The following is a 14,043-nucleotide window of genomic DNA, read 5'->3' as shown; positions in this document are numbered from 1 at the left end:
AAAGACACTGTCAATAGGCTAAAACAGTAACCAACAAATTGGGAAAATATCTTTACCAATTCTATGCCTGATAGAAGGCTAATATCCAATATATACAAAGAACTCAAGAAGTTAGACTCCAGAGAACCAAATAACCCTATTAAAAATTGTAACCCTCCTGGTTTGAGACCTGCCTCTGATAGCCACACCTCTCTGCCCATCTCCTGCTATTCGCCACGCCTCCATCCGGGTTCTAGTTACATTCGAAAGCTCCACCCCCACAGAGTAATAAGGAAGTTGCTGATTGGACTATCACACGGACGTATTTTGGGGGCAGTGGTTTATGCCCCAAGCATTTGTACCTGTTGGGGGAACAAAGGAGAATTATTAAATTCAAAATGGCTGAACAGTAAGGTCTGCTGTCTAATTTTTACCCTTCCACATGGGTAGGTATTTCTGTGGCCACTCTCTCATATCTCCTTCTATCTCTTCCTATCTATTTCTAACTCCTATTTCCAGAAGAACCCTTTCTTTAACATTGGTGCTGGAGGCCAATAGTACCTCATAAAATTGAACAGCTTCTGTAAGGCAAAAGACACTGTCAATAGGCTAAAACAGCAACCAACAAATTGGGAAAATATCTTTACCAATTCTATGCCTGATAGAAGGCTAATATCCAATATATACAAAGAACTCAAGAAGTTAGACTCCAGAGAACCAAATAACCCTATTAAAAATGGGATACAGAGCTAAACAAAGAAATCTCAACTGAGGAATACTGATATAATTTTTTTTTTAGATATTTTCTTTATTTACATTTCAAATGGTATCTCCTCTCTTTGTTTCCCCTCAAAAAAAAAAAAAAACTGTTCACTCCCCATTCTACCTTCTCACCAACTCACCCTCTCCTGCAGAAATGATGCTATTATAATTTGATATTTTTGAGTAATTTATAACATGACCATACCTCCATTCAAAAACAAAATTGATTGACTACTTAGAAGATACTTAGTATTTTCTGTTTGTTTGTGTTGGTTTTACTTATTACATTGTTATTATTTTATTTATTTACATTTCTAATGTTATCTCCTTTTCCAGTTTCCCCTCTACAAACCCCCTATACCATCTCCCCACCACATGCTTCTATGAGGTTACTCCGCCACTCATCCACCAATTCCTGCCTCACCGGCCTGGCATTCTCCTATGCTGGGGCATTGATCCTTCACAGGACCAAGCAGCTCCCCTCTCATTGATGTCAGATAATGCAATCCTCTGCTACATATGCAGCTGGAACCATGGGTATCTCCATGTGTACTCATTGGTTGGTAGTTTAGTCCTCGGGAGCTCTGGGGGTCTGGTTAGTTGATAATGTTCTTCCTATGGGGTTTCAAAAAGATCCTTGAGTCTTTCCTCTGACTCCTCCCTTGGAATCCCAATGCTCAGTCCAATGTTTGGTTGTGAGAATCTGTATTGGTCAGGCTCTAGCAGAGCCTCTCAAATGATGGCTATACCAGGTTCATATCAGCAAGTGCTTCTTGGTATCAACAATAGGTGTCTGGGTTTGGTGTCTGCAGATGGGATGGATCCCTAGATGGAGTAGTTCCTGGATGGCCTTTCCTTCAGTCTCTGCTCCAATCTTTGTCCCTACATTTACTTTAGACAGGAGCAATTCTTAGTTAATATATTTGAGATAGGTGGGTGACCCCATCCCTCAACTCCAAGTCATGCCTAACCTCTGGATATGATCTTCACAGGTTCTCTCTCCCCTTTGTTGGGTATTTCAGCCAATATCATACCCATTGGGTTCTGGGAGCCTCTTGCTTTCCTAGCATCTGGGACTTTCTAGTGGCCACACTCTGTTCCTCATCCCCCACTGCTACATATTTCTATTCAAGTTCCTGATCCTTTGAACTTCTCCCATGTCTCTTCCCACACTGTTCCTGCTTCTTGTATGAATGCCCCTTGAATGAATTCATACATAATAATATTTTTCTGTAGACTGTCTTTTAAGAGAAGGTATCTACTCAGTCTAGCTGTTACAAATGATCCTTCAGTATAAAGCTAAATAGTGATAGTTGATTCAAAAACAGGGATGTCCCTCTCAGAGGACAGCCATGCCAGGCTCCTTTCTGCAAGTGCAACATAGCATCAGTTAAAGGGTAAATGTTTGGTGCCTGCCCATGGGATGGATCCCAAGTTGAGGTGGTCACTATCCAGCCATTCACTCAGTCTCTGTAACCTTTTTGTCCCTGGATTTCTTTATGACAGGAACAATTTTGAGTTGCAAATTAGAAGGTAAGCTTGTGTCTCCATCCCCCCACTGTGGGCCCTGTCTAACTACTGGAGGTTGTCTCTTCAGGTTCCATATCCCCACTGTTGGGAAATTCAACTAAATTCTCCCTTTTTAAGTTCTGCAACTTCCCACATCCAAGGTCTCTGACACTTTCTAGAGGGTCCTTCAAACCCCCACTCCTGGATACTGCATATTTCCATTCACTATCCTGGCTCTCTAGGCATATCTCCTGTCTCTCCTAATAACTAATCCAGTTCCTCTTTCCCCTCCACCTTCCCTCTTCCACTCAGGTCCCTCCCTCCCTTTGCCTACTGTAATTATTTTGTTCCTCTACTAAACAGGATTGAATCATCCCCATTTGAACCTCCCTTCTTGTTTAATTTCTTAGGGTCTGTGGATTATATCATGAATATTCTATACTTTTAGTTAATATCCATTTATTAGTGAGTATATACAATTCATATCCTTTTGGGTCTGGGTTACCTCACTCAAGTTGATATTTTCTAGTTCCATCCAATGCCTGAAAAATTCATGATGCAGATATTCACTGCCTAGCATTGGGCTGAAGTCAGGGACCTCTATGGAAAAGCTAGGTTAAACGTTGGAGAAATTGAAGTGGATGGCAATCCCATAGGAAGAACAACACTGTCAAATAACCTGGACCCCTGGGAGCTTCCAGAATCTATGTCACCCACCAAAGAGCAAGTTGGAGGCTAGTTGGAGTCCTGAGACACATATGTAAGAGAGTACTGCATTATCTAGCCTCAGTGGGAGAGTATGTGCCTAATCCTGTAGAGACTGGATATTCCAGGCAGAGGACAAGTAGAGTGGGGTGTGGCATAGAATGTACCCTCAGACACAAAGGGTACCCTCAGCTATATTTGAGGACACAATAATTCAGATTCACAAGTTGTGTGTCCTATTGTCTATTTTATATGGGAGTGTGAAGTTGTCAAATAAATTAATGGTACATTTTAACATTGTACTTTGTCAAAAATCCTTATCATTTTTAGAACTGAAGTCCTTTGAAATTCATGTAAATTAAGTGAAATTATATTTTATATTTTTTTAACAGCAGTGTTGTAAATAAGATGTACAGGCAAGTAGATCAATGGAATAGAACTGAAGACCTAAAAAGATCAGCTTGAATGGTCACTTGATCTTTGACAAAGAAGCTGAAACCATCGAAAGGAAAAAAGATAGCATTTTCAACAAATGGTGTTGATTCAACTGGAGGTCTGCATGTAGAAGAATGTAAGTTGATCCATTCTTATTTCCTTGTACAAAGCTCAAATCCAAATGAATCAAGGACCTCCACTCTAAACCAAACACACTAAATCTAATAGAAGAGAAAGCAGAAAAGAGCCTCGAATACTTGGGCACAGGGAAAACTTTCTGAACAGAATGCCAATGGTTCAGGCTTTAAGATCAACAATTGACAAATTGGACCTCATAAAGTTGAAAATTTTCTGTAAAGGAAAGAACACTGTCAGTAGGACAAAATGGAAACCAACAGATTGGGAAAAGATATTGAGCAACCCTACATCCAATAGATGGCTAACATCCAAAATAAACAAAGAACTCAAAAAGATAGACTGTAGAGAACCAAAAATCCTATTAAAAATGGACCTAAATAGAGAATTCTCAACTGAGGAATTTCAAATGTGTGAGAAGCACTTAAAGAAGTGTTCAACATCCTTAGTTATCGGGGAAATGCAATTCAAAAGAACCCTGAAATTCTACCTCACACCAAACAGAATGGCTAAGATCAAAAAAGCAGGTGACAACAGATGTTGGGGAGGATGTGGAGAAAGAGGAACACTTCTCCATTGCTGGTAGGACTACAAGCTGGGAAAATCACTTTGGAAATCAATGGGCAGTTCCTGAGATAATTGTAAATAGTTCTACCTGAGGACTCAGCTATTCCACTGCTGGGTATATACCCAAAAGATGCTCCAACATATAACAAAAACACATGCTCCACTATAATCATAGAAGTCTTACTTATAGTAGTTGGAAGTGGGAAACAACCCAGATGTCTCTAACAGAAGAATTGATACAGAAAATGTGGTACATATTCACAATGGATTACTACTCAGCTATTAAAAACAATGACTTCATGAAATTCACAGGCAAGTGGATGGAGCTATAAAATATCATCCTGAGTAAGCTAACACAGACACAAAAGAATATACATGGTATGTACTTACTAATAAGTGGATATTTTCCCAAAAGCTCACAATGTCCCACAGACCATATGGAGCTTAAAAGGAAGGAAGGCCAGGGTGTGTATTCTTCAGTCTTGCATTGAAAGAGGAACAGGACAATCCTTGGAGGTGAAGGGAGAGGGAGACCTAGGAGGAAGAGAGGAGCGGGAGGAAATAAGGTGGGCAGTGTCAGGAACTGGAGGAGGTGTGAGAGTGGTACAGAGGGTTAGGAAATCGAACAAAAATAGATAGCAGAAGGGGATGAGGAACTAGGGAGAGCTACTGGAGCATCCCAGACACCAGGGGAACTGAGGTTCCCAGAACCCAATGGGGATTACTTTAGCTAAAATTTGCAGAGAAGGGTGAAAAAAACCTGTTGAGACCACCTCCAAAAACTAGGCTCAGCCCCTGGTCAAGGGATGGGACCACCCATGCATCTCAAAGTTTGTCACCCAAAAATGTTCCTGTCCAAAGGAAGAACAGGGACAAAAAAAAAAAGGAACAGAGACTGAAGGAAGGGCCAACTTCAGACTGCCCCACCTAGGGAGCCATAATCTCTGCAGACACAAACTCAACACTGTTGCAATGGTCAAGACACACTTACTGACAGGAACCTAGTGTGGCAGTTCCTTGGAAGGACTGTCCAGCAACTGACCAATGCAGATGTGGATGTTTGAAGCCAATCACACTGGGCTCAGGGAACCTGGTTGGGGAGCTGGAAGAAGGACTATAGGAGCATAGAGGGATTGCAACCCCATTGGAAGAACCACATAGGCCGGCCTGACCACCCAAATCTCTGAGAGTCTAGTCCACCAACCAAGGAGTATACCTGAGGGATCCATGGCTGTAGTTAAATATGCATCAGAGGATGACCTTGCCTGACAGCAATGGGAGGGGAGGCCCTTGGTCCCATGAAGGTTTGATGCCCCAGCAAAGGGGGATTTGGAGTGGTGGGGCAAGAGAGTGTGGGTGGGTGAGTGAACACCCTCATACAGGCAAAGGGGAAGGGGGAAAGAAGATGTGGAATGAGGGGTTAGTGGAGGTGTAACTGGGATATTATTTGAAATGTAAACAAATGGAATGATTAATTTAAGTAAAAAAAAAAACAATTTTACATAACATGCTTTAAGGCATTTCCGAATAATTGGGTTCAACTCTATTAGTAAATGTTCTAATATCATATGCTTACCCTCAAGACACTGAGGGCCCCAGGGAGTGGGGAGGTCTTAGGGGTTGGAGAGGGGTTGGGGACATCCTCATGGAGATGGGAGAGGAAAGAGGTATGGGATGTGGAACAGTTGGAGGGTATATTGAGAAGGGAATAAAATATGGAGTGTTAAAAAATATTAAATATTTAAAAAAATAGGAAAGGGGGAAAATAATCATATTAAGCAAATTAAACCAGTCAATATTAGACTTGAACCTAATATTTAAATTTAAATCTAGACTTGGCTCATTTTTTTGCCTCAAGGTGAGGATGGACTTGCTTTATTAAAACATTATCTTTTCATGGGATTCCTATATAGGTTATTATATTATGATCAGGATTTAATGTTATTCCTCTGACCTTTCTCCTTTTACCATTCAGGCATTTCGTTATTACACATTATAAAGGATATGTCTTGTAATGCTCATGGAACATGTTCTTCAGTGCCTCAATTATTTAACATTTAATATAATAAAGAATATTGAAAATATCACATCTTTGCCTTCTACTTATTTTAATGCCTCATTTTGCTGGGGTATTCTTTGCTATCTATTTTTTAGTGGCCATAAAATGTTTAAATTCATTATTTTTATTATTTCACTGACATACACCACAAGCAATTTAGAGTACTGATAACATTTTCTTTCAATGATATTCAACTTTAAAACTTTAAAATTCTAGGTTTATGTCAATTCTATAAACTGTCTTTTTCCCCCTGAGAATATTCATGGTTGTTTTTAACACTCCTTTCCAATTGTATAACATATTTTGTTTCCATTAGAGATTTATTTCTTCTTGTAGTTGAATGCAGTATAGTGTAAAGAATCAAAAATATTCACTATGCTGGAAAGCTATCATGATAACAGAAAGTTGAGGTAGCTACAAGAAAGATCCTGATATTTCTTGGCAACCCTTTTCTTCATTTTAATAAAGACCCTGACTTTCCTAAGTGGTTAATTGTCTTTACTTCCCACAGTTTTCAGAAGATAATGAAAATGTTGTGTTTCTTCTTCTACATCTAAAAGAATCCATAAGCAAACAAAGAAAAACACAACAACACAAAATGATATGGTCTTTATTTGACCTCAGGACCCTTTAATCCTATACCCATTTATCAAATTATAAGAAATTACAATTCTACTATTCTCCTTACAAGCAACTATGACAACAAAGGTCATGTTCTTTACTTGCTGTTTAAATTTAATTTGACTTCAGGCTAGCAAAATCCATGTTCTCAGAATGTTGCATGATGCAATGCTATTGCTTTTGCTTCCTGAACCAAATAAGATTCATTTGTTAATTGGTAAATAGACCTGTCATTTTTATGGGAATACATGAATATTGGCACAAAATCACTGAAAAGAAATACAGAGATGGTCTTTGTGTGTCACATGCAGAACTAAGGAACTTCCTTTTTGACTGACAGATATTCATAAATGTCTGCTCTTAGTTACAATATAAGAATAAAAAAAAACAAGTTGAAAGTCTATTGTGTTACTTAAGATTTTAATATCAAGCCAACAATAAAAAATGGAGGGAAGAAAGGGTAGAGAAAAAGAAGAAAAATTAAGGGAGGGAGAGAGAAAGGAAGAAATGAAAGAAGGAAGAAGAAAGAAAGAAAGAAACCCAGTGGCTTATACCACACACACACACACACAAAAATATGTTTCAAAGATTTGCCACAAAATCTTTGAGAACAAAGTGTCCACAAGATTGGTTCTTTATGAAGTCTGTAAGAAAAAGACTTGTTTTTTAATCTTCCACCCTGTATATAGACTATGATTCTTAATATGCATACTATCTTCCTCCATTTTTGTCTCTCTCTATAATTTTCATTTTATTATAAGAACATGTATTGTAATAGAATGACTCTGAAAACATATTAATATGATTTTCTCTGTAAATAACCTCTACATTCACATAATATCACTTTCTTACTAGTTGGGATTGAGAATTCAGAAAATGCATTTGAGAAAAACAAGTCAATCTAATACATCTGTATCACATTTCTAGTACTTGGAGAAAAGTGGAGATAATGAGCTTGATAGAAAGAAAGGTTTATTTTGGTTCATGGTTACAGCCCACAGTGAATAAACTCTCTCATTTGGGACTATGGAACCAAAATGTATTATGACAGATGTGTACTACCAAAATTTCTTTTCCTGACTATATCCAGGATGATAAAGAGAGAAAAAAGTCCTCTTAAATTCTCAGTGCCCCTTTCTGAGCATATTCTAGTTATCTAATTTATTTTCAACAAAGCTATAGACTGGTCATGAAACTTTTAACTCATAAATATTGGGAACTATCACATCTAAGCAATAATAGTAATATTTTAAAACTATATTTGGTATTATATAATACATTAAAACATGTCATGTATTATATATGCATGATATATTATTATGTATATTAACATATTAATATATTAACATGTTAATATGTTATCTATATCAGTTTTATTTTGCTTAAATGAATAATTATTTAAAAACTATATCAGATGTGCAGTTGTATTTTGCATCCATCATTATCATCAAATTTTTTTAACTTTTTAAAATGTATTCTTTCATATGAAACATACTAAGAGCAGTTTCTTATCCTTCTTCTCTTCACAGCCCCTCCTCTCATGTACCCCCTCAATTTGCTCCTTTTTCTTTTTCTTTCAGCGAAGGACAAGTCTTTTGGGATATCAATAAAACATGACATATCAAAGCACAAAAAGAGTAGTTTCCTCCCCTCCTATTAAGGCTGAAGGAGGCAATTCAATAGGAGTTGAAGGGTTCCAAAAGGAAAAACAGTCAGAGACAGTCCCATCCTCCATTTTTAGGAGTCCCACAGAAAGACCAAGTTATATAACCACAACATGTCTGCATAACATATAGGTCAGACCCATGCAGGCTACCTGATTTTCACTTCAGTTTTTGTGAGCTTTCATGAGTCCTGTTTTGTTGACTCTGTAGGCTGAGTTCTCCTGGTGTCCTCCACCCTTCTGGTTCCATTTTTTTCTCCCCTTCTGCTTGGTTCCTGGAACATCAGAGGTAGAGAACAGATATAGATCTCCAATTTGGGCTTTCTACACCTAATATTTGACAGCAGCTCTCTGAATCTGCTCCCAACAACTTCCACAGGAAGATTCTCTGATGGTGTTTGTACTAGATATCCATCTATGAGTGTAGCAGGATATCACTAAGAATGATTTCTTTGATTTTTTTGCCAGTTTGTTTTAGTTTTATACTACTTCTCTGGACTATACACTCTCTGGTTCCCAGCTGTCTAGGTAGTGTCAGGGTAAGGTTCATTCACATGGCACAGGTCTCAAATTGGATCAGTCATTTGTGGGCCCCACTCTCACAATTTCTGTACCTCTTTAACCTAACCCAAAACATCTTGCAGGTAATACAAATTGTACATCAAAGGTTTTTGTAGCTGGCCTGTTGATCAAATACCTCCTTGCAAGGGGAAGCCTTGCAAGAGATGGCCAGTTACTAAAATTCTTAGTTAGGGTCATTCTTGTAGATTCCTGGGAGTTACCCTAGTTTTCTACCTTGCTCCCGAATGTTCCTAAATTCCAATTGCCTCTCTCTCCATCTTTCCTCGACTGTATTCCCCCTCTTCCTCTTTTCACCTTTTCGCAAACCACCTGAGATAGCTATTCCATTTCCCATTCACAGGGAGATTTATGAATCCTCCTAGTGAGCCCTCCTTATTACTTAACCTACTGGATTTATAAATTGTAACATCAAATTTGCAGCAACTGGAGCATCATCGTTTGAAAGAATATAATGTCAGAATCAGTTGAAAATCAAAAGAAAAATCAAGTGTGATAAATAATTAAACAATAAAAGAAATATTAATTTTCTTGTTTTTGGAGTTGATTTTAAAGACAAGTAATTTTTTTTAATTTGAAAGATAATTCAAAAGAAATAAAGTTGAAAATAAGATAATCAAGTATGTGTAACTTATTAAAAGGTAAATTGTATAATTTTACTGGACTGTGACTTAGACAAATTGAGCTGATATTCAGAGAAACAGTGGCAGCTGAACAGAGAACAAAAGAGGAAGAATAGATGACTTGCTTAAGAACTATGGTAAAGTGGATGGGGCAAGGCACACAAGGTTTGAACTAAACACAAAAAAACTACCAACAGCTAAAAAATGCAAGAGGAGGAGACATAGTGTTCCACATGGGAGCACACAAATTGTTTATTAAATCATTTGCCCAACTATTTCTTTGACTGGGTCCTGGCTTGAATGTGAATAACAGAGAAAACTAAAAGGAAGAAAATGAAGTTGGGTGGGCAGGGAGGTGGGAGTGTCTTTACCAAGTATGGGGGATAGAAAAAAATGTACTAAAATATATTGTATTTCTTTTATCACTGAGATTATTGTCTGATTATATCACTACTCCATTACTTTTTCTTTCTGCAAACTCTTCCCATATACCTCCTTGCTCACTTGGAAAGTAACATTCTGTTTTCTGATTAATTGTTGCTACATTCTTCTGTAAGGCAAAGGACACTGTCAAGAGGACAGAATGGCAACCAACAGATTGGGAAAAATCTTTAACAATCCTACATCTGATAGAGGGCTAATATCCAATATCTATAAATATCTTAAGAAATTAGACTCCAGAGAACCAAATAACCCTATTGAAAATGGGGAACAGAGCTAAACAAAGATTTTTCAAATGAGGAATACCAAATGGCTGAGAAGCACTTGAAGAAATGTTCAACATCCTGAGTCATCAGGGAAATATAAATCAAACCAACCCTGAGATTCCAACCTACACCAATCAGAGTAGCTAAGGTCAATAACTCAGGTGACAACAAATGCTGGCAGATGTGAAGAAAGAGGACCACAACTCCACTGTTATTGGGATATAAGCTTGTACTCACTGATAAGTGAATAATAGCCCAGAAGTTCAGAATACCAAATATACAATTCCCAGACTGCATGAAGCTCAAGATGAATGACCAAAGTCTAGATTCTTCAGTCCTTCTTTAAAGAAAGAACAATATACTCAAGGCGGTAAATATGGAGACAAAATGTGGAGCAGAGACTGAAGGAAATGCTATCCAGAGACTGCTCCACCTGGAGATCTATCCCATATACAGGTCCCAAACCCACACACTATTGCAGATGCCAAAAAGTGCTTGCTGACAGGAGCCTGATATAGCTGTCTCATGACAAATACAATGGTGGATCCTCACAGTCAACCACTGGACTGAATTCAGGGTCCCCAATGTAGGAGTTAAAGAAAGAACTGAATGAGCTGAAAGGGTTTGCAACACACAGAAAGAACAATATCAACCAACCAGACATCACACCTAGCCCCCGCAGAGCTCCTAGGGACTAAACCACTAACCAAAGAGTACACGTGGAGGGAATCATGGCTCCAGGAACATATGTAGCATAGAATGGCATTGTTGGACATCAATGGTAGGAGATGCCCTTGGTCCTGTGCAGGCTCAATGCCCCAGTGTAGGGGAATGCCTTATAGAAGCAGGGAGAGGGAGAATGTGATAGGGGATTTCCAGAAGGAAAACTGGGAAAAGGGATAGCATTTGAAATGTAAATAAATAAAATATCCAATAAAAAAAAAGATGTACAAAAATTGGGTGCAGGTATTTTCAGTGTGGGTTACTCTTAACACTCCAATCTCAAGCAAAATTTCATATGAAAATGAGCTGCAAACTCTTCATTGAGTACACATGGTGGGACTCATGGCTCGAGCAGCATATTTATAGCAGAGGATGGCCAAGTCTGTCATCAGTGGAAGGAGAGACCCTTGACCCTGTGAAGATTCTATGCTCCAGTGTAGGGGAATGTCAGGGCCAGTAAGCAGGAGGGAGTGGGATGGTGAGCAGGGGGAGGGGGGAGGGAACAGGGGTTTGGTTTAGTTTTTGTTTGTTTTTTTTTTTTTTTTCAAAACAATTTTTTTTTGGATGGGAACCTGGGAAAGGATATATTGTAAATAATGAAAACATCCAACAAAGAAAAGAAAAGAAAAGAAAAGAAAGTGCCTCCTAGAAATCAATATAATGTTTAATTGCTATTGAACACCTCTGTGGAAGAGTTAGAAGTATTGAAGGTCTTCATACAGATGACAACCCCACAGAAGACCAATGTTGTCAACTAACCTGGAACCTGTGAAGCTCTGAGAGACTGAGTCACCAATCAAAGAGCATACACAGGATGGAGGTCTGGCAATTATATAGCAGAGGGCTGCCATGTATTGCCTCTGTGGGAGAGGATGTGCCTAAATCTGTGGAAAATCTTGATGTGCCAGGGTCTGGAGACAATGGAAAGGCACCTTTCAGAGGCAAATGGAAGGTGGAACCATGCCATGGGGGATCAGGAGGGTGTGAACATTTGGGATGTAAATAAATAAATAAACAAATAAATAAATGTTTAAAATGAGGGAGATTGTAGCAATAAAAGCACTTTTATTTCATATAGATGATTAATAGCCTCTAAATTCACATCATATAAAATCCATTTCATAATAATTTTACCTATCCATTCTAACCATTTTCTGGTTAATTTTCACTCAATGACTATATAGGGATTAAGATACCTGTTGTTGTTGTTGTTTATATTTAAATTTTTGTTTTTCACTTAATTTAAATGTGTATCTTTTGTTTTGATTTTTGTTTTTCCTTAAAATATTTTGTTATATGAAAAATCCATATATGAATTTTTGATAATTTTCAGTCCCATGACCAATTCCTCACAGAAATACCAGCAGCAATTCCATACACTAAGAAGTTCCTACATTGATGTTTGATAATATTCACTTCCTTGCCCTATTTCACACAGCCCTACTTCTCTAATTACAGACATGTGTTTTGATTTAAGTTCATAACAGTGCAAAAGCTAACTTACATGATTATTCTGTCAGGATTCCACCATTTCACATACCCCCTACCAATGTGGTAATAACTTTTTAAAAAATCTTCAACAGCATGAACAATTTTGTTTTGTTTTTCTTTGTTTATATTGAAATGATAGCCATAGAGCTTGGAAGAATGTAACACAGTGGTATAGTATTTGCAGAGCGTGCACAATACCATGGGCTCAAAACCCAGCAAAAGAAAGCAAAAATCAGATTCCAAATTTTAAAAATAAGATGTAAACCAAGTGATCATTTTCATATTAGTAATTGTAAATATTTAAGAACAAATTAATTTTAATAGTTATCAAGTCATTCCCAGATATCTTAATCCTTAAAGTCTATTAATATTATTTTTTTAGTTTTTATTTTTTTATTTAACCTTTTTTGTTTTTCATTCCAGATTTTATCCCCCAGTCCACACTCTGACTACTGCCCATCCCATACCTTCACCCCATATCCCTATCTCCATGAGAATATCCCACCCCTCACCCTCACCACACACCCCCACCTCCAACCCCCCTGACCTCTAAACTCCCTGGAGCCTCCAGTCTCTTGAGGATTAGGTCCATCTTCTCTGACTGACTGGAGGTCCTCTGCTATATACGTGTTGGGGGCTTCATATCAGCTGATGTATACTGCCTTGTTGGTGGTCCAGTGTCTGAGAGATCTAAGGCTTAATTAAGGTTAATGGACATTGCTGGTCCTCCTGCATGGCCATCCTCATCCCCATCTTCTTCCAGCTTTTCACTAGTTCAATCACAGGTGTCAGCAGCTTCTGTCCATTGGTTGGGTGTAAATATCTGCATCTGACTCTTTCAGCAGCTTGTTGGGTCTTTCAGGACAGACATGATAGGTCTCTTTTTGTGAGGCCTCAATACCACAGTAATTATGCCAGGCCTTTGGGACTCCCCTCAATCTGGATCTCACTTTGAGCGTGCTGGTGGACCTCCTTTTCCTCAGGCTCCTCTCCATTTCCATTCCTGCTATTCTTTCAAACAGGAGTAATTATAGGTTAAAGTTTTGACTGTGGGATGTCAACCCCCTCCCTCACTTGATGCCCTGTATTTCGGCTGGAGGTCAGCTCTACAAGTGCTCTCACTTCACTGTAGGGCATTTCATTTAAAGTTCCCCCTTTGAGTCCTGAGAGTCTCCCAGCTCCCAGGTCTCTAGTACATTCTGGAGGGTTCCCCCTCCTCCTAACTCCAAGGTTGCCTGTTTCCATTTTTTCTGCTGGCCTCAGAATTTCAGTCCTATTACCACAACCAATGTCAGATTATGTTTCCTGCTTCTGCCACCTGTCCCCTTTCCAACCAGAACTCTCCCTCATTCCCCCTTTGTGATTTCTTTCTTCTCCCTCCCAAGTGGAACTGAGGCATCCTCACTTGATCCCTTCAGCTTGTTTACCTTTTTGACTTCTGTGAACTGTATCTTGGCTATCCTGTCCTTTTTTTTTTTTTTTTTT

Source organism: Mastomys coucha, unplaced genomic scaffold, assembly GCF_008632895.1.
Source record: "Mastomys coucha isolate ucsf_1 unplaced genomic scaffold, UCSF_Mcou_1 pScaffold7, whole genome shotgun sequence".
Classification (NCBI taxonomy): domain Eukaryota; kingdom Metazoa; phylum Chordata; class Mammalia; order Rodentia; family Muridae; genus Mastomys; species Mastomys coucha.
This window is presented reverse-complemented; position numbering follows the sequence as displayed.